At 36.7% G+C, this 22,357-nt stretch overlaps 2 pseudogenes; both read left to right on the top strand.

The window, feature by feature from the left end:
- The first annotated feature begins 19,748 nt into the window (after positions 1-19,748).
- On the top strand, positions 19,749-20,306 carry LOC149159922 (polyadenylate-binding protein RBP45 pseudogene; annotated as a pseudogene).
- Positions 20,307-20,715: 409 nt separating this feature from the next.
- Positions 20,716-21,276, top strand: LOC149159921 (RNA-binding protein L pseudogene; annotated as a pseudogene).
- Positions 21,277-22,357: the final 1,081 nt, after the last annotated feature.

The raw sequence follows: 22,357 nt of genomic DNA, 5'->3' as shown, positions 1-22,357 counted from the left end.
CGGTCATGAACATTTTGAATGCAGGAGCAGGTTTTGGAAGACAACTCAGAAGGAACAAACCTCAAGTGCCAGAACATGGAGAATAAAGGAACCACAACCAGAAAGATGTGGGATAGCTTTTTATGCAGAAGGACAGGAAAATATATGGTACATTGACAGTGGATGTTCGAAGCATATGACAGGTGATAAAGAAAAACTTGAATCATATATTGCTTTAGAAAAGGGAAAGAAAGTTTCTTTTGGAAATGATACTCCTGCAGCCATAAAAGGAAAAGGCACTGCTCAGTTGAAAGAAAAGGTCAAAGATGGAAATGTTTTGTATGTTGATGGCTTGAAGTATAATTTACTGAGTTCAAGTCAGATGTGCGATCAAGGAACCGAGGTAATATTTCGATCAAATGGATGTAGTGTTCGTGATCTTGATACAGGAAAAACAATGATCAAAGGTAGAATAACTCCAAATAATCTATACATATTTGAAGAAGGACAACAACAATGCTATTTTAGCAAGGATGATGAACACTGGTTATGGCACCAGAGGTTGGGGCATCTAATCTTTTCACAAATAAGGAAAGCATGCAAATACAAGGCGGTTCATGGTCTTCCAGATATCAAAATTCCAGACAACACTATATGCAAATCATGTCAGTTTGGTAAGCAAACCAGAACTAACTTCCCTGAGAAGGAAGGATCAGCCAGCAGGCCTCTTGAACTAGTCCATACAGATGTATGTGGTCCATTTAGGACAAGGTCACCTCGAGGAGAAGAATACTTTATATTATTCATTGATGACTTCTCCAAGATGGTGTGGTTAGGACTTATGAAGCACAAAGACGAAGCATTCGAAAAATTCAAATCCTTCAAAGCCTTGGTCGAAAATGAATCAGATCACAAAATTAAGTGCCTCAGATCCGACAGAGGTGGGGAGTTTACCTCAAACAGATTTTTCGATTTCTGTGAAGAACATGGAATAAGAAGGGAATTCTCTACAGCTATGACTCCTCAGCAAAATAGAGTGGTGGAAAGGATGAACAAAACGGTCCAAAAAATGGCTCGTGCTATGCTTGATGAGTCTGGAACTTCCACAACCTTCTGGGGTGAAGCTGCATTTGCTGCGGTTGTTATTCTCAACAAAACAAATGTCTGAGTGAACAACACTCAAACTCCTCATGAGTTCTGGTATGGTGAGACTCCTTCGGTAAAGCGTTTCAAAATTTTTGGAAGCAAATGCTATATTAAGAATAATGATGAACAGCTTCACAAACTTGAACCTAGAGCAAATGAAGGCATTCTCCTTGGTTATTCTCCCCACAGCAAAGCATATAAGTGTTACAATAAAAGACTTGGAAGAATTGTTGACAGCATTGATGTAGTGGTTGATGAAAAAGGATACATTCCTAGGCAAGTAAATTATGAAAATATCGAAGAGGATGAAGACTACTCTCCAAATCAGACTGATGATGAAGAACAACCTCAAGAGGCACCAGAGGAACAGATAAGGATAGAAGAGAAGACTCCATCCAGGTATGTTCAGAAGAATCATCCAGAATCTCAGATTTTGGGACAAAAAGAGGCAGGTGTACAAACAAGAAGAACAATTGCAGAAGCCTCAAGCTATTTGGCATTGCTCTCCTCCACTGAACCTCAAAATGTAAAAGAGGCTTGCAAGGATGAATGCTGGGTCAAGGCAATGGATGAAGAACTTGAGCAGATCGAAAAGAATAACACTTGGGAGTTGGTTCCTAGACCAAAAGATAAGAATGTCATAGGGACAAAATGGATCTTCAAAAATAAGTTGAATGAAAATGGGGAAGTAATTAGAAACAAGGCCAGACTTGTTTGTAAAGGGTATGCTCAACAAGAAGGAATAGACTTTGAAGAAACTTTTGCTCCTGTTGCAAGACTTGAGGCCATCCGAATGTTCCTTGCTCTCTCAAGCTTTCAGAAGTTCAAAGTATTTCAAATGGACGTGAAATCAGCCTTTCTGAATGGAGATTTAGAAGAAGTATACATTGAGTAGCCAGATGGTTTCATTCTTGGGAATGATCCAAATCTTGTATGCAGACTGAAAAAGGCTCTCTATGGTCTTAAATAGGCTCCAAGGGCTTGGTACTATCGTTTGGACAAATACCTTCATCAACAAGGTTTTTCAAAAGGATCAGCAGATAACAATCTTTATATAAAAATTGAAAATGACAAATTGCAAATACTTGTTGTGTATGTAGATGATATTATCTTTGGCAGCAATGAAGAAACTATGAATCAAAGCTTTGCCTTGGTGATGCAGAAAGAGTTCGAAATGTCTTTGCTTGGAGAACTGGCATACTTTCTTGGATTGCAAATCCAACAAAATGAAGGCGGTATCTTCTTGTCTCAAACCAAGTACCTCAAGCAGATTCTGAAGAAGTATGGCATGGAAGATTCAAAACCAGTATGTACCCCTATGGTTACAGGATGCAGTCTCAGTGCAAACGATGAATCAGCAGCAGTACATCAACCAACCTATAGATCTATGATTGGAAGTCTACTTTATTTGACAGGTACCCGACCAGAAATCATGCATGCAGTGGGAACAGTTGGAAGATTTCAGGCAAATCCAAAGGAAACTCATCTTCAGGCATTGAAGAGAATTTTCAAGTATCTTCAAGGAACTCAAAATTATGGCTTATGGTATCCTAAAGATACAGATCTCACTCTTCATGCTTATACAGATGTAGATTGGGCTGGAAGCATGGATGACAGGAAGAGCACAAGTGGTGGTGCATTCTTTATGGGTTCCAGATTAGTATCTTGGTTCAGTAAGAAACAGAGTTTGATTGCTTTATCTACAGCTAAAGCGAAATATTTGGCTACTGCATCTTGTTGCACTCAACTTCTTTGGATGATGCAAACCTTGCAGGACTTTCAAATCACTTGTACACCACCTATCTCCATCTTATTTGATAATACAAGTGCAATCAGCATTTCAAAGAACCCAGTCATGCATTCAAAGACCAAGCACATACTGATCAAGTATCACTTTCTCCGTGAACAAGTGTTGGAACAAAAGGTCAAATTGGAGTATGTTCCTTCTAAGGAACAAGTTGCTGATATTCTCACCAAACCACTACCCAGGGAGACATTTGAATACCTTAGATAGAAGTTGGGAGTAGTTGATGCATGATCTTGCTGTTAAATCTTGTCTGTTTCAAAGAAAATGGGTCTACACGAGTTCCCTGAGGAGGATCTGCGTACATACGCCGATTTGTGCAGAGACAATCACGTATATGGAGGTTTGATGGATATAAGTAGGGACACGCTCTGGTTGAAGATGTTCTGATATGGGTCTGATAGAGACCATCCGGCATAGGTTCGAGGGGAGCAGATAACCTTCTAATAATGCATTGTTGGCATTATCTTAGAAGCTTTTGGTTCTAGTTCACAACTATTGTTGGTTTCAGGTGGAACAAAAGAAGAGGAATAACATAAGGAAATCTTGGTTGTTGATCTGAATGGTGATTGACATATGCTGCTGCTATCAGTTATTGGTGACTTTCATAAGTCTTGTTCTAAATATTTCATCTCTATGTCATGTATCTCTTTTGTGATATCTCTTTTATGGTGTCAAGGTCATGTAACGGCATATTTTGGTTTCCCCATTATGCCTGGGATGAATATGTAATGAACTTGGTTGTCTTATGTAAATATCTGATGTATTCCCACTTGGTTGGGTGGATGATCCCTAGTTGTTGGGTGATGGATGTATGTATTGAATCTTTTGGTGATAGGAAGGTCTTTTATGATGTATAAGTCATGGTTCTTTTTGAAGAACATCTTTTGCAGATCTTGCCTACAGTCAGGGGGAGCATGGTCAGCACAGCATGACCGAAATTTCAGCATGTACTCAGTGGGAGCACAACCCTTTGCCCTTGATGACAAAGGGGGAGAATGACTTTGAGGATGTTGGGTTGCCATCAAGTCCAAAGGGGGAGATTGTTGGCATTATGGCATATGTTTGGAGCTATGGCACAGGTGTTGTCCTTGATGGCAACTCTCTTTAGTAACAAATCTCAGTTCAGACTTTCAGAATGAAGGAAAAGACATATACACAGGTTAATTTAGACGAAGACGCGTATACACGCAGTTTAGACGTTTCAAAGGTGCGTGTGCATATACATGCACTTTCATGCAAGGAAAAGCTCGTATATGTCGGAGAACTTACCTTTAGTTCGTGGTAGTTAGTCCTTGGTATTTGAACCTATGGTTTTGGACCATGGTACCTCGTCAGACGTGTTGATCGCAAGTATGGTCTGTGGTATTGGTTTATTCTGGTTTTGGAACGTGGTATTGTGGAAGGCCTAAAACTATAAAAAAGGAAGGAGATCATGTGGCAAGGGGGAATCGGAATTGTAATTGAATATCTGATAAAGCACTAGATCTGGAATACTGGTAATCGGGTTATGGTGCAGATCTTGATCTGAATGAAGGAGAAACCTTAGCGCAAAGAGTGGATAAGTTCTATTGATGGATCATAATCCTTAAGCTTCAATGATAGTATTTTTGTATGATTTTGATCTGTTATATGTGGCGCTTACTTGATCTATAAAACTGATAATCTGGGTGAATTAGTGTTTGAATATCTGAAAGAGAAAATTATCCTTTATAGATTTGTACGCAGGTTCAGTGAAGCGAAGGCATGTATACACGCTGTCTCAGTGAAGTAAAACAACATATACGCAGGTTGTTCCATACGCAGAAGCGTATGCACACAGGTTTCAGGCTATTAAAGTAGCGTATATATTTTGAGTTGTGATCTTGTTGCTTCTGTTTATTGCTGCAGTGTTTTGGGTTCAGATTTGGTGTGTGGTTACTGTTACTGTGATATGGGTACAGTCGTCAGAGAAGTGTTTATTTTGATTCAGTTTTGATTGGTGAAAAGGTGATTGGTTGATGCAGAAATTCTTGATGTTTGATTGATGCTATTTGTGGATCCAGTCTGAAAATTCATGAAACGTGGTCCCTGAAAGAAAGAGAAGGTTGTAGCCTTCTGTAGGCCAGCACCTACATACTAGTATCTTGGCTAGTGTAAGAGCTAAGGGGGTTGGAGCTCCCTTCCAGGAGAAGCTGGAAAATGAGAGAGAGTTGTAGCTCTCTGCAGGTTGCAGCCTGCGACTGGTAAAGGACTGCAACAATACAATTGTAAAAAGAAGTTTCTAATTAAAGAGAAGATAGAGACGAATCGCAACAGGTGGTTTTCACCCACATTGGGTTTCCACCTTATATCTTGTGTTCTTGTGTGCGATTGTCTTTCTACTCTGTTTTACTGTTTCTGGTTACTGGTTATTTGATTCTCAAACACAGATTAATAATCAACATTAGGAAGATAAAGTCATTTAAAAGTTGGCATTGTATATGCGGGTTTCCTTCTGCATAGTTGTGTATATATGCGGGTTTAATTAATTGAAGTAGCGTGTATCATTTGAATTTGAAAAAGGAATATTTGAGTTGATAATATTGATTCACCCCCCTCTCAATATTATTTCCAACACCATGATTAATCGTTATTTTCTCTTCGTAAATCTCCACGGCTCATTCCGATAACTTAAAAAGGGATTCCCCGCTGCGATTTGATCTCAGCCGTAGATCTACGAGATCTAATGGCTACTATTCCTCACTTACACTTCTTCGCAATTCCTTTTACTTGGAATTTCTTCGCGTTTTCTCCAATTCTTTCTATGCTTTGGTTCTTATGAAGGTTCTGATCCTTCACTGCTTCTGTTGTGCCACATTGATCTGAGCTTAGGTCTTCGATCTCTTAGCTTTCTGTCTCTCCAGAGCTTCGCTCTGCTTCTCCAATTGGGTTCAATGATCCATTCAATTCTTCTAAATCATATTACACCTTTGCGTACTTCAGAACTCTACCTGCACACTTCATGTAACAGAACCTACGAGTTCATAATTTACATGTAATCCAATCATTTATTATCCATTCACACATCTATTAAGTTCCAAATGAATCTATGTATATTAGCAAGAACAATTGATTACAATTGAGACGCTCAGTCTCTCGCACAGGCCTGATTCTCAACACTTGTGGCCTCTTCTTTGCCCATAGGCTTACATATGTTTATATAAAAATTGGGATTGGATTACTGATCCCATCCTTTCCTTAAATCACTCAAATAAAGCCCTAAAGCTCTATATGCATGCATATATATGTGGTAGACTTTATCCACTCTAGGTTTTCTCTGTTTTAAAACAAAAAAGTCTCCTTATAAGATCAATGGTCCCTATGTACTCTAATTAATTCCTAAAAGCACTCTCTTGTTCCTAGAGAGTTGGATTTGACTTCTACCATTCATGTTCTTATTTATTTGTTTTGAGAGAATTTACATATTCTGCCATTATCTAATTAAATCACACTTAAAAGCCTAAATTTTACATTGACTTGAGACTTAGGAAAACTATTTCCTAAAATGCATGATGCCCCATGTCTACTATTTACAACAATTTTCCTTGGGCTGAATGCTCTTGCATCAAATGATCTACTCCCCTTCCACCCCCAGACAGTGTTGGCACCTCATGCTTTTAGCATTCACCACAAGTATAAATCCATCGTAAAATACGTCACCTGCTTAGATTGTAAGATAGGCCATGATATAAAGTCGTAAATATGTTCTATCCTCGGATTTAGACATATTATAACTTAAAAAAATATATTTACCTTGACAATTTTAGCATGGGATCTGCTTCCATTGTGGAAATCCTATTAAGGAAATTGAATCACAATCTTTCTAATCTAATAATCTAAGCAGAAATAAAATAATCTACATTCCTTCTTCATATTTGAAATTGGCATTTAGCAATTATAGGAAAATTAAACTCAAAAATAATATTTTGTAAACCATTTAATATAAAGCATTTAAATAGTACAATGATGCTATTGCTTTCCTCCTCTACTATCGATCTTATTTTATATTACAAGTTCATCGAGTTCAATTTCTTCCATTCAATAATTCATTTCTTTTGTAATCAATATTCAATCCATAAGTAACAACATACAAAAGAAACTCATCTGACTCTTTATCAACAACTGAAAAATACAAGAGAGCAGTTTAAAAACAATAACAACAATGAACTTCTAACCGATGTATTAGATGGAAAATGTAATGAGAGAAATGATTTTCCTCAAAACTATGGAGAACCAGGTCCTTTGATTCCCCTCAAGCGGAAAGCTTGTCCTCCTTTCTTCAACAACCTCTTGTTGATTCCAATTCATGTATCATATACATGACTGTCAGACTATGTTTCTTTGGCAGCGTCCTGCCTTTCACGGATCTTCTTATCCCCTTAGCCTACATTGTTTCCTCCTTCCCTTAAAAAGACAAGGAAAAATGTGTTTTTTTCTCCAACAGATTAAAAATCTAACTTTCTCATCTTCAACTGAGTTAAGTGTTTATTATTCAAAATCTTATCTAACATTCAATATTTTTTCTTGTGCCCAAGCGAGTTACAAAAATAGTTTTACAAAGATAATCCATAAAAATATTTACATGCAGCAGAAGGGTGTTACAATAACGATGAAATATTCTTACGATATTAACTCACACCATGAGATCTTGTTCTTCATACCATGGGAGGAAGGAGGAAATGAAACGATTCCCAACAACTCTAAGCCATGATACTGCACCGACATGGAAATAGTTTCTAGCTAGATAGCCCTTCATTCTTATGTCGAAACCATCTTGATCTTTCTGGGTTGGCCTCCATTTTGAAGAATGGTATTTTGATTTCAGCCCACAGACTTAAAATATCTAGAAGCTATAGGAGGCGGAATTCACCACAGCTTTGCCAAGAGAGGCACTGTACAGTTATACAGAAAATCCAACCGTCCAAATCAAGAAATTGCAAGAAGATTTTCGTTCATGAATTCTCACCCAACAAACTGCAAGATCTTAGCGATACAATCTAAAAATCCAATAGAATAATTGACAACTACACAAAAGGAAATATGATTATTCAAATGGCCAATGGTTTAATCCATTTCTATTTGGCCCTCTGCAAGAACTCAAACTCCCTCCATTCGTGACTTCGTCTAAATATCTAATAGAATATTACCAAAATATCCACTCAAGTTCCTTAGGGAATAAATTTAGAAGGAATGAGAAGCATCTGAGAGGTATCTTATACCAGCCTGGCATTAACAAACATTTTCATGGACGTATGTAATAAAGAGGTCAAATATGTGCATATAAAGCATTAATATTCATACTGGAAGCACCCGAAGGATTGTATTATTTTATCATCATGCTAAAATTCAGATACTAAACAACTAATCAGGCAACATCTAAATCTCAAAATTCCCATCAACAATATCCACCAAGAAATAATAAAACAAAACGATAAGGTTACTCCTATGGTGGTTGAAACAATTCAAAATCCTAAGTGATTCTTGTTGGCCATTGTTAGTTAAACATTTAAAAAAAAAAATATTTTTACATTATGTAAATGTGTGAATTCTATAAACAGGGTTACTATAATAGATGGGTCGGATGAAGAGATAAAATTGTAATGGAAATTTAGAGGATGTAATGTTAGGTTGAGAAGAAAGATTTTTGTGGATGAGAGGACATTAAGGACTTGCAAGACCGTTTTTTTTTTATAATGGAAGAAATATTTGGGTTATGAATGCAATGTTAGCTTAATTAATTTCTATAAAATATTTGTTGATGTAAATCATCAATTCATCAACTTTAAAGGAATATTTTAAAAAAATAATATTTGAGGAAGGCATATGTGCCAAGTAAGTCAAGAAACAATCCTTCAAAGTGGAGGAACTAGAAAGTTCATGAAGATCTAATGGGATTTATGAAAACTCTATGGTTATCTTGGAGGGAGCTCAACTAGTAGTGCCACAATTAAAAAACGACTCCATGCAACAATCCAAGGGCAAAGTCAAAAGGGAGTTAACACTCAAAATTTCGTTAGAGGAAAGCCATCGAACCTATTGTATTTAGTTATGTTTTTATAATATTTTCTTGTGGCTATGTTTAGTCATAGATAGTTTTTAGACTAAGGAATATACAAGCTTCACCCATAACTAAATTATAAAAAATCATAATGGAAAATGCATTAGTTGAAAAGATAATCCTTTAAAACTCTGCATTTTTTATGAATACGAGTAAATAAAAAGAACCTTTTACTTTTACTTTTATTTTTATTTTTATTTTTATTTTTATTTTTATTTTTATTTTTATTTTTATTTATATATATATATATATATATATATATATTTCTTTAAAAAAATATATAATTAAATTAATAATTCTGAAAATAAATTATAATATATACCGAAGACAATTAATAATGTTTTTATATTTATCTTTTAAAATTAATTATTTATAAGTCACCTTAAACCATTATAAAATATATTAATAAGATTAAGTTTCTGAAATTACCACGTGAGAATTACTTTTTCCAATATCTTTTAAGTTTAGTACCTTTACCTCATGAGTTTTTATTACTTCGAACAGTTTTGGGACATGCTTTCATCTTTAAGCCCATTATTTCTGGTTGAGCATAGACGTTTAAGGGGCCAGTTTATTTTTATTTTATTTCACATGTATTTGATACTTAGTTTGATAGACATTATGTGTTCTGAGAGGCATATTCTGAGATTCAAAAAAATATTTATTTATTTTTAAAAATATATATTATTTTTATATAATAATTATTATTTGATATTTTATATAAAAGTGATATTTTTTATTAATATAATATTTAATTGATATTCACACAATTTTAAATAGGTAATGATTGGGTGTGTTATTAATGCATTATTAATTGTGCTATCATAGAGGCCACATAGAATACCTCTTCTGTGTTTTTCCAGGTGATATAGGGGAGAGAATCCTAATGTTGTGCAGGGACCAATAATTGATATAGTACTGGTCCCACCAAACTACCATAAATTGAGACTTTTGAAACCAATATTTAAACAAAAGTAAATAACATTAAATATAAATAAGTATTAATTTATGTTCAAAATTTCCCCATACATTGACTGGGCCCACAACTGTCCATAAATAGTATTTTACTACTTAAGACTACAAACTGTATTGACCCAACTAGAAAACAGTGAAAACCATAAAGGCTTCCAAAATTGTCTATTCTAGAAGTACAAAGCAGCAGTCACTTCAACCCCCACTCATCAGAACTACAGCTTTGCATCCCAAATAAATATGCCTACCTGCACATAACAAAAGGGAATGTATGTCAGCCATAACCGATGTGTTGTTCAACAACTAAACACCCTATGTTCAATAAATGTCACCCAACCCAATAACATTTAAACCCACTTTGTTCAATAAATGACACCCAACTCACTCTATTTCTCATTAAAACAGATCAAAGCACATGGATCAACAAATAACCAATTCCCGACCATTAGATCACATCAAATTAAATCTAGACCACACATTCAAAATGAAGCCATTGCAATCCATGTGCATCCATGTCCACCAATTAAATTCAAGTGCCCAAAACTATAAAAGAAGTCCACCCACTGTTGAAGTTGCATCTTATGCTCTCAAACTATTCATCAAACTTGAAGACAACATCACAAAATAGTTGCCAATATATCCAAGTTAGTTATATGAATTACAACTCATTCTTCTTACAGTTTTGTTTTCATTGTTTTCATATATCAGATTTCTTACATGAACTGTCTAGCCATAACTGCTAGAAGGATACCTAGATGGTTTCACAAACAACCATTGAAAGTCATTGTTCTTACAGTTCTGTTTTCATTATTTTCATTTATCAGAGTTCTTACATGATCTGTCTGGCCATAACTGCTAAAAGGATACCTGGATGGTTTCACAAACAACCATTGAAAGTCATTGTTCTTACAGTTCTGTTTTCATTGTTTTCATTTATCAGAGTTCTTACATGATCTGTCTGGCCATAACTGCTAAAAGGATACCTGGATGGTTTCACAAACAACCATTGAATAAAAAGTAGGTTCTAAATACAGCTATTCAGAAAAGTTAAAACCATTCCTTAAAATAAAATAAAAATGAATGCCTTCAACATAATTAATTTTTTCAGTTCAATTTTCTAAAACTTTTTATGACTGATAAGTCCATTCCAAAGTTGATCACAGCTGCAAGTTGTTCCCAACATAGAATCAGCTATTCCCAACATAGAATTTTTGTCTGGAATGGTGGCCATGGACTGCAATGGAGAAGTTGCAGTACTGAGACATTTTTGGCAATGCCAAACAACAAAAAAAATGGAAAATGATATTTGAAACAACTATCATAGAATCCTACTTGAATCCATATAAAATTTGCTAAATTTATGAACTATGGATTTACATGGAATGAAATTTGCAAAATTTTGACACTGCCCTATGAAAATGAAACATTTACTCTCATTATGAAAACAAATGAATACATGGAAAAATCCAGTGTGAATGAAAAAAATACTAAATATTCAGATTAACTTGAGAATATTGAAATGCTCGATAAGTTCCTCGCGGAAAGAGGATTTGCATTAAATCGAAGGCTAGAAAATGTGAATTCATATTGATGTGCAATATTAATATGATTTATCACTTCTGGTGCTCCCATATCCAAACTTCAACAGCTTGAGAAAGATGATCTTTTGAAATTGGACGTACAATTTCATAGTTGTGTCGCTGGTCATATAAAAGTTGATAAATTGATGAACAGGCAAGCAAATGAGAGACCACAAGGCTGATCACAGCTACAAGTTGTTCCCAACATAGAATTTATGCCTGGAATGGTGGCCATGGACTGCAATGGAGAAGTTGCAGTACTGAGACATTTTTGGCAATGCCAAAAAGCAAAAGAAATGGAAAATGATATTTGAAACAACTATCATGGAATCCTACTTGAATCCATGTAAAAGTTGCTAAACTGATGAATAGGCAGGCAATTGAGAGACCACAAGGCTGATCACAGCTGCAAGTTGTTCCCAACATAGAATTTATGCCTGGAATGGTGACCATGGACTGCAATGGAGAAGTTGCAGTACTGAGACATTTTTGCCAATGCCAAACAACAAAAAAAATGGAAAATGATATTTGAAACAACTATCATAGAATCCCACTTGAATCCATATAAAAGTTGCTAAATTTATGAACTATGGATTTACATGGAATGACATTTGCAAAATTTTGACACTGCCCTATGAAAGTGAAACATTTACTCTAATTATGAAAACAGATGAATACATGGAAAAATCTAGTGTGAACGAAAAAAATACTAAATATTCAGAGTAACTCGAGAATATTGAAATGCTCGATAAGTTCCTCGCGGAAAGAGGATTTGCATTAAATCGAAGGCTAGAAAATGTGAATTCATATTGATGTGCAATATTAATATGATTTATCACTTCTGGTGCTCCCATATCCAAACTTCAACAGCTTGAGAAAGAGGATCTTTTGAAATTGGACGTACAATTTCATAGTTGTGTCGTTGGTCATATAAAAGTTGCTAAATTGATGAACAAGCAGGCAAATGAGAGACCACAAGGCTGATCACAGCTGCAAGTTGTTCCCAACATAGAATTTATGCCTGGAATGGTGGCCATGAAATGCAATGGAGAAGTTGTAGTATTAAGATATTTTTTGCAATGCCAAAAAGCAAAAGAAATGGAAAATGATATTTGAAACAACTATCATAGAATCCTACTTGAGTCCATGTAAAAGTTGCTAAACTGATGAACCGGCAGGAAATTGAAAATCCACAAGGCTGATCACAGCTGCAAGTTGTTCCCAACATAGAATTTATGCCTGGAATGGTGACCATGGACTGCAATGGAGAAGTTGCAGTACTGAGACATTTTTGGCAATGCCAAACAACAAAAAAAATGGAAAATGATATTTGAAACAACTATCATAGAACCCCACTTGAATCGATATAAAAGTTGCTAAATTGATGAATTATGGATTTACTTTGAATGACATTTGCAAAATTTTGACACTTCCCTATGAAAGTGAAACATTTACTCTCATTATGAAAACAGATGAATACATGGAAAAATCCAGTGTAAACGAAAAAAATACTAAATATTCAGAGTAACTCGAGAATATTGAAATGCTCGATATGTTCCCTGTGGAAAGAGGATTTGCATTAAATCGAAGGCTGGAAAATGTGAATTCATATTGATGTGCAATATTAATATGATTTATCACTTCTGGTGCTCCCATATCCAAACTTCAACAGCTTGAGAAAGAGAATCTTTTGAAATTGGATATACAATTTCATAGTTGTGTCATTGGTCATATAAAAGTTGCTAAATTGATGAACACGCAGGCAATTGAGAGACCACAAGGCTAATCACAGCTGCAAGTTGTTCCCAACATAGAATTTATGCATGGAATGGTGGCCATGGGCTGCAATGGAGAAGTTGCAGTACTGAGACATTTTTGGCAATGCCAGAAAGCAAAAAGTTGGAAAATGATATTCGAAACAACTATCATAGAATCCTACTTGAATCCATATAAAAGTTGCTAAACTGATGAACAGGCAGGCAATTGAGAGACCACAAGGCTGATCATAGCTACAAGTTGTTCCCAACATAGAATTTATGCCTGGAATGGTGGCCATGGACTGCAATGGAGAAGTTGCAGTACTGAGACATTTTTGGCAATGCCAAACAACAAAAGAAATGGAAAATGATATTTGAAACAACTATCATAGAATCCTACTTGAATCCATATAAAAGTTGCTAATTTCCTGTAATAAAGGAAAAGTATTTTTGCAGAAGTAATAAATCATAATTTACAAATATTCTAATGTCTAAATGCATGCAATAATTTTACAGGTTGTTGCATCTATGGCAAAAGGAAGTTACTCTGCTCGTACAAGGAGAAGTGGCAGGAGAGTGACAAGGGGTGCACAGTTGCGATGCACATTGTCTGATGATGACAGGCCAGCTGATGTCAATGCCAACAATGAACCAGGGAATATTGTTGAGGATGACCATGTGACAGCAACTGATGTTAACACACCATCAGCCATAGAACCACCATCAACAACAATCCAAGGGGCAATATCAACTAAAAAGATCAGTGCTATAAGAGGATGGGCAAAAGAACAAATGTTAGTTGCAATTGAGGACATAGAGTTTAATGGATACTCAGTTCGGGCATCTGCAAAAAACATGGTATTCCTCCCTCATCAATACATTATTGGACAAATGGACCGAATCATACAAAATGTAGAGGGCCTCTTATAGCTATGAGTGAGAAGGAGGAGGCCGAGGTGGTTGAGTGGTGTAAAGAGATGGCCCAACTAGGACATTGGCTAGAGTTGATACAACTCAAATCAACAGTTGCTCAAATCTGTCAAGGGAGGCCAAACCCATTCAAAGATGGGTTTCCTGGTAAATCATGGTGGTTTGGGTTTAAAAAAAGGCATCCAGAACTTGTATTGCATACTGCTGAGGGCCTTGATAGAGACAGAGCATTAAATTTGCACCCTGCAGTTGTGCAAAAGTTATATGACACACTTTCTAGTGCTTACGATAAGCATTCTTATGGAGCAGACCATATATGGAACTGTGATGAAACAGGTTTACAGGTAGGGAGGAATTGTGGCATGCGGGTAATTGCCAAGAGAGGGAGCCGAAATGTGCCAAAGATTTTTCCCAAGAGCAGAGAGTGGATAACTATTTTATGTTGTGTCAATGCAATTGGTACTTCAATCCCAGGATTTTATCTATTCAAAGGTAAAAATCAACTGAAAAACTATATACATAACTGTGAACCAGATGCATGCATGGCTGCACATCCCCATGCATGGATGACTAAAGAATTGTCTCTAAGTTGGCTTTTTCACTTTGCTGCATCGGTACCAGGTGGCGTCTCACCTAATAACAGACACCTTTTGATATTAGGTGGCCATGGGAGCCACATGGCTGTACAAACAATTGAGGAAGAAAACAATTTAGGCATCAACCTATTGACATTTCCAGCTCATACCAGTCACAGACTACAACCCCTTGTTCTTAGTGTGTTTGGCCCTTTCAAGAACTATTTCAGGTCGGAGCGCACTGCATGGATGGCAAAGAATCCAGGGGTTGAGGTGAAAAGGTTTGAGCTAGCAGAGCTTGCAAGTAAGGCTTTTAAAAGGGCTTTGACACCATCAAATATCAAGGTTGGCTTTAGGAGGATATGAATCTAGCCACTGAACTATGATGCTCTTATGCATGATACTGGTTGTAGCCAAGCGTTTCATGTGGATGGTCAGGAAGAAGGGAATGCCCAAACATGTGTTGAAGTGCCAGAAGTAGATGACCACGATGATGTTGTTGCAGCTGGTAATATGATTTCCCTGTCTTAAGGACACTTATATGCTGAAGATGATGAAACTGTATGTGAAACACAATATAACAATGAACAAATTCATAGTAACATGGAGATTGTTCCACCAACTCAAGAGCATGAAATTCCTGTTGCTGATATTGTTAATGATATTGTTGAACATGCAGTTGACAATGACCAATTGAAATTGCCAAGCCAACTAACCCCACCTTCATGGCTAGCAGAAGCAATGATCAATATGAATGCACATAGTATCTTAGCAACCAATGAAGAAGACATAGACACACCCTCACAACCAGCAGAATTGAATAATGAAATTGTTCATTTTTTTGTGGACAATAGATCAATGGAAGAAGATGAAGGACATAATGAGGCATTAAATAAAGATAATGATATAGTTCAATCAGTTCCAACAGATGCTGAAAGGGAAGTACCAAGCAATGACATGCAGGTGGGAGGGGTGGAGAAGACACTTGGACGGTTCCTAAAGCTACCAATAGAGAGAGTATCAATGAAAAAAAAGCAAGGTGCACCAGGTAGTCTTCGTCTGGGCCAAAGCTCACAGTTACTCACCTCAGAGGACTATATAAACATGTTAGTTGAGTCTGAAAAAAAGAAATTTGAAATGCAAGAATTAAAACAGAAAAAGAAGGATCTAGTCAAGGAGAAGAAGGCAGCAAGGATTGTTGCAGCACAACGTCGAGCAGATGAAAGGATTGAAAGAGATAAAGCAAGGCAAGTTAAGGACCAACAAAAGCAAATGGCAAGACAGGAAAAGGAAAAATGAAAGGCACAACAAATGCTTGAAAAGGAACAAGGGATGATCAATGATACAAGAATAGCTAATGAAACCAGGATTATTTCAAACTCATTGGACTCCATTGTAGATAATACACCATTATTCCAAGATCTCATAAACATTCAAGTGCCCCACTATCAAACTGAGGGTTTACCCACTTGCCTTATTCCTACCAGAGTTGGTGTCAATTCTCTGTATGCTCGTTACACACCTCCACTTAATGCAGGGGTCTGTAGTGCAAATGTGAGGTATGGGTACTCAGTACCTCCATGGTTGGAAGCTGCAAATTGGAATCAATCATATGGAAGCAATCAACCATTTCCTAATCAGACCTTGACTGGTAGGCCAACCTACCTGGCTCAAGAAGGTAACTCGGGGAGTTTTGGCACTCAAGATTCTCAGGGCCATAAAGAATAGGGGTGTCATATGTTTTTGGTTCTAACCACATTATGATGTGGATTTTGGATGGATTGTATCTTTTTCTTGGCACAAAAATATTTTAGCCTACAACACTAGATTGTATATTTTTCTTGGCACAAAAACATTTTGGCTTACAACACTAGATTGTATCTTTTTCTTGTCACAGAAACATTTTGTCTTACAACCTAGTAGTGATTTCTTGTGGCAACCTAACTGTGTGTTGAAAAGAAATTTTCAATGGAATATGTCTTTCTGTAAAATATTAATTATGATAAAACTATTTGTGTAAGTTATTTTGTGTGTCAAAGCACATGGATCCAGTACGACACCTGTCCACGGTGGATTTCCACGTGTTGCGCATCGTGTCATCACATAAAAATTTGTGTCGATGCCATTTCCTCCGTTTGTTTGGGGTCATTGTTGCGATGTTTGGGAATTCAATAATAACATTCCATTCCAACTCTGGACCAGAGATAATGGCCAAAGGCTTAGGAAAATGGCTAAATATAAAAATCAAATGACCAAACAGTCTCAAATGAGGAGGAAATCTACCTCATAATAAGTTTTATTAAATGTCAAAAAGCCATTGATAATTTTATTCATTGAGGGGACACTTGAGAAATCGAGAGCACTCATTATCAAGTTGCATATGAAAAAGGCTAAATACAGAAATCACATGACCAGATAGTCTTATCTCATAATAAGTTTTTGAGAGCACTCATTATTAAGTAGAGTAGGAAAAAACCTTCAAATTTAAATTCAGATATTCAAAATCCTAGTTCCATGTCCAAACCTAGAACACTAAAATAACAACACCCCATGTCAATATAATTGCTGTAAATATGAGAATAAACTAAATCCTTAAGAAAATGAAGTTTAATCATCCTCCTATGCATTTATGACCAATAACCATACCTAAACCCAAATCTCTTCTCAACCCCAAAAAAAAACAGGACACAAAAATCTCAATTGAGGTGGCTACAAACTGCAACAGTTGAGTAAAACTGGCATCAGTTAATCATCTTCTCATCCCCAAAAATAAACAGGACACAAAAATTTCAATTGCGGTGGCTACCATTGAAAAAATATTTCAAGGAGAGCAACAAAAGACATATTACCAATATGGAGGAAAATTAAAGAGGTTCCCATATCTGGAAGTTTCTAAGAGATGGTACACATGTAACTCACTCCAAGGGCATGGATTCTAGGAAACAACAAAGATATATAGATTTGGAATTTTAATGTCATGGGGAACAAACCATTAATTACTAATATTGAATTGATTCGTCTTAAGTTATAAATGGGTGATAACAATATAAATTATTTTTTTGTTATTTCCCCGTGGTCAAATTAGTTAGGTTGATGGAAAGGATGGTTTTTAAGGGATCCCCCCTAGTCACTGTGGCCTAGAGTTTCTAAATTATTCTTAATCCTAGGTGGATGCACTCCTTAGGATATTCAATCTAAGGCTTAAAGTGTTGAGATAGGGAATTTCAACGTTAATAATCGAGGTTTGGATCAGAGCAGGAATAGAGCACTGGAAAATAAGTTGTTGGTCAATTTTGACAGCGTTGCATATGCAACATTCACTCCAAAAAAGAAAATTGCTTTGATGTTGATCTGAATCAGAGTTGATTCGTGATTCACTCACAATTCCTGTTAGATGGAGTCATGGACACAACCTTATGAAATGCAACACATAACAGACCATAACAATAAAATACCAGATTCAATACACAATTCCCATATACTTCTAAAGATATACAGCACTATAAAAGAGCAAACTTTACTCAAAATAACGAATAATGTACCAATAACATTTATGACCCTTTTCCAAGTAAAATCTTATAAATGTGGTCAATGAAGCCTTGACAATGACCAACTATATTTGTAGAATTCCTTCAAAAAAAAGAAAATTGATTTGATGTTGATCTGAGTTAGAGTTGATTCATGACTCAGCAAGCATAACTCGCAACTTCTGTTACATGGACACAACCTTATTAAATGTAACACATAACAAGCCATTAGAAAGATAGTTCCAACATCTCATTCTTACAATAAAATAACATATTTGACACTCGATTCCCATATACTTCTGAAGGTACATAGCACTAGAATAGAGAAAACATAACTAAAAATAACAAATAATGTACTAATAACAATTGAGTGTTTTCAAAGTAAAATTTTATAAAGTTGCTCAATGAGGCCTTGACAATGAGCAACCACACCTGTGGAAGCTCGTACTCAATTACCAAAGTACTCTAATGCAAGTCAAACATTAGCAGAAAAGGACTATGGATATCATTCATTCGCAAGAAAACACAACCACAACCATTCATGGGTGGGGCAAATGAAATTTCACCCATCTGTGAAAGAACTGAATGGTGCCAAGCCAAAATAATTTATCATCGTCTTGAAGATCCCTTTCCATGAACATATGTGCTTACGGTACAGGAATGAGTATTGAAAAAATAAAATAAATATTGGTATTTCTACTTTAATTTTCCCATCTCGTCCCATTTAAGACAAGTATGAGACAATATCCATCATAAGCTTCTTTCTCATAGAACTAAGTAGTAATTTCCAGCTTCTAATGAATCATAAATTTTTAAAAAATAATCATGTCTATCAGCATAACATACATTCAAGGCTTAACTTGCAGTTTAAACAGGCCAGACAAGCATCAACAAATAAGAACAAAAAACTATGCTTGGCAATCTAAATAATTTCCAAGTCAGTCATATGCCTCCCCTTTCAAAATTATTCTTAATCCTAGGTGGATGCACTCCTTAGGATATTCAATCTAAGGCTTAAAGGGGATGGGGAAATTCAATCTTCAAAGTCAAATATGGATACATGTAACAATTATTATCCCTTCCTCTTCCATAATGAACTCAAATTTTCAACCAATTTGGGCATTATGATGGACTACCAAATATTAATATCTTATATTGGATGATAATACATATCAAGAGGGTTTCCTCTATTTGTTTGGGGTCATTGTTGTGATGCTCCATATTCCCTTTGTCTTTTTGTTCGGGGCAGGCTCTAGTTCAAAATTTCCTCAGCCTTAATACAATTTTATCATACCCATCGCGCTGCCATTGATTTACTAGAGTGCGCGTTACTGTATTTGGGTTTTGGCCCCAGCCACCCCAGCCCCAACCCTAACCCCAACCTCGACCTCAGGTTATGATGCGGCAATCTCTGCAACAAGAGAGCTCCGCCGAGGAGATCAGGGCCCTCTCGTTCGGTAGTTTGCAGCATTGGATGGATGAGAATTATCTGCACCAATGTTTTGCTTCTACCCAGGACCTTCTTTCCCTTAAGATCATTCGCAATAAGCAGACTGGACATTCAGAGGGTTATGGCTTCTTGGATTTTGTAAGCAATGCAGCAGCCCAGATGGTTCTCCAAAATTACAATGGTGTACAGATGCCCAGGGCTGAACAATTTTACAGGCTAAATTGGGCAACGAATACTGGTAGAGAAAATCGTTCTGAAGATTTTACTATATTCGTGGGAGATTTGGCATCTGATGACACAGATGAGCTGCTGCGAGAGACCTTCAGAGCCATATACCCATCTGTAAAAGGAGCAAAGGTTATTACTGATAAGGTTACAGGCCGTTCAAAAGGATATGGGTTTGTAACATTTGGGGATGGGAATGAGCAAGTTCGGGCTATAACAGAGATGAATGGAATGCTTTGTTCCTCTAGACCTATGTGAATAGGTCCTACCATAACAAAATAGACTACGAAAACAGTGAAAATAACAATGAAAACAACAAAAATTCACAAATTCACAAATACCATCATTGAAAGCCACAAACAACATCAAAATATCCACAAAAACCCTAAACCCTTATCCACAAAACCCTAAACCCTGCCATAGAAAGTTCACAAAATATTAATATCTTATATTGGATGATAATGCATATCAGGAGGGTTTCCTCTATTTGTTTGGGGTCATTGTTGTGATGCTCCATTTTCGCTTTGTCTTTTTGTTCGGGGCAGGCTCTGGTTCAAAATTTCCTCAGCCTTAATACAATTTTATCATACCGATCGCGCTGCCATTGATTTACTAGAGTGCACATTACTGTATTTGGATTTTGCCCCAGCCACCCCAGCCCCAACCCCAACCCCAACCTTGACCTCAGGTTATGGTGCGGCAATCTCTGCAACAAGAGAGCTCCGCCGAGGAGATCAGGGCCCTCTCGTTCGGTAGTTTGCAGCATTGGATGGATGAGAATTATCTGCACCGATGTTTAGCTTCTGCCCAGGACCTTCATTCCATTAAGATTATTCGCAATAGGTAGACTGGGCAATCAGAGGGTTATGGCTTCTTGGAGTTTGGGAGCCAGGCAGTGGCCCAGATGGGTCTCCAAAATTACAATGGCATACAGATGCCCAAGGCTGAACAATTTTACAGGTTAAATTGGACAACGAATAGTGGTATAGAAAAGCGTTCGGAAGATTTTACTATATTCGTGGGAGATTTGGCATCTGATGACACAAAGGAGTTGCTACAAGAGACCTTCAGAGTTGTATACCAATCTGTAAAAGGGGCAAAGGTTATTACTGATAACATTACAGTCCGTTCAAAAGGATATGGGTTTTTAACATTTGGGGATGGGAATGAGCAAGTTCGGGCTATAACAGAGATGAATGGAATGCTCTGTTCCTCTAGGCCTATGCGAATAGGTCCTGCCATAACAAAATAGACTACGAAAACAGCGAAAATAACAATGAAAACAGCAAAAATTCACAAATTCACAAATACCATCATTGAAAGCCACAATCAACATCAAAATATCCACAAAAACCCTAAACCCTCATCCACAAAACCCTAAACCTTGCCATAGAAAGTTCACAAAATATCCAAACAGAGTTGTTTGTGTTGAAAAACACAGAGAAATTGCTGGTAGGATTAAAATCCTACCGGTGATAGTTTCTGACCTTCCCCGGAGCTCGCTAGACCACCTCCACACCTGCAACGACCTTTTCCACACTTGCAACGAGAAGAAAAATCCATTAGACAATAGAAAACCAACAAAAACACCTGCACAAAGCAACAATTTAAACAATTACCTTGAGCTCGGTAAAACTGCAATAGGCTCCTCCCCAAACAACAAAAACTACGAATAAGACCATCACCAGAGGAACCCTAAACAACCGGTAGTCTAGAACGACCAAGAAATCCAGGCAAAAAACCACAAGAAAAGCAGAAGCGATGTTCCAACAACAAACACTAAACCACGAACAAACATTCGCACTAGCACTTGCATACCAGACGAAGCGTGCAGGTCCACAAACCCTAAACCTCGAACAAACGCTTGCAACAACACATTCATAACAGACGATGTGTGTAGGTTCTGGGGCCACCCTGCGCCATCTTCGGCGGGGGGCTTTGCCCAACAACCGGCCCTGAGCAGAAAGACAAAGGGAAAATGGAATATCGCAGCAATGACCCCAAACAAACAGAGGAAGTGGTGCAGACACAAAGTTTTATGTAATGACACGATGCCCAACACGTGGAGCTCCACGGTGGACAAGTTGTCGTACCAGTTCCATGCGCTTTGTCACATGGTTTTCCGACGTGGCGGGGAGGGTGCACAGGTAATGACGACCCTCCCCTAGAGCCATGATCTAAGGATATTTTTGGATATTATGTATTTGGGTGAAGTTAAATATTTGACGTCATTTATATAAGATAGATATTAAAATAAATATTTTTAGATAAATTTTAAAATAAATATTTTCGTATACCATGTATACGATAGATTTTAAAATATTCTAGAAATC

Source organism: Pinus tabuliformis, chromosome 5_2, assembly GCF_031772625.1.
Source record: "Pinus tabuliformis cultivar Carrire ecotype Pingquan chromosome 5_2, CPIR1, whole genome shotgun sequence".
NCBI lineage: Eukaryota > Viridiplantae > Streptophyta > Pinopsida > Pinales > Pinaceae > Pinus > Pinus tabuliformis.
The sequence above is the reverse complement of the archived record's forward strand: the minus strand, read 5'-3'. Positions and strand labels throughout refer to the sequence as shown.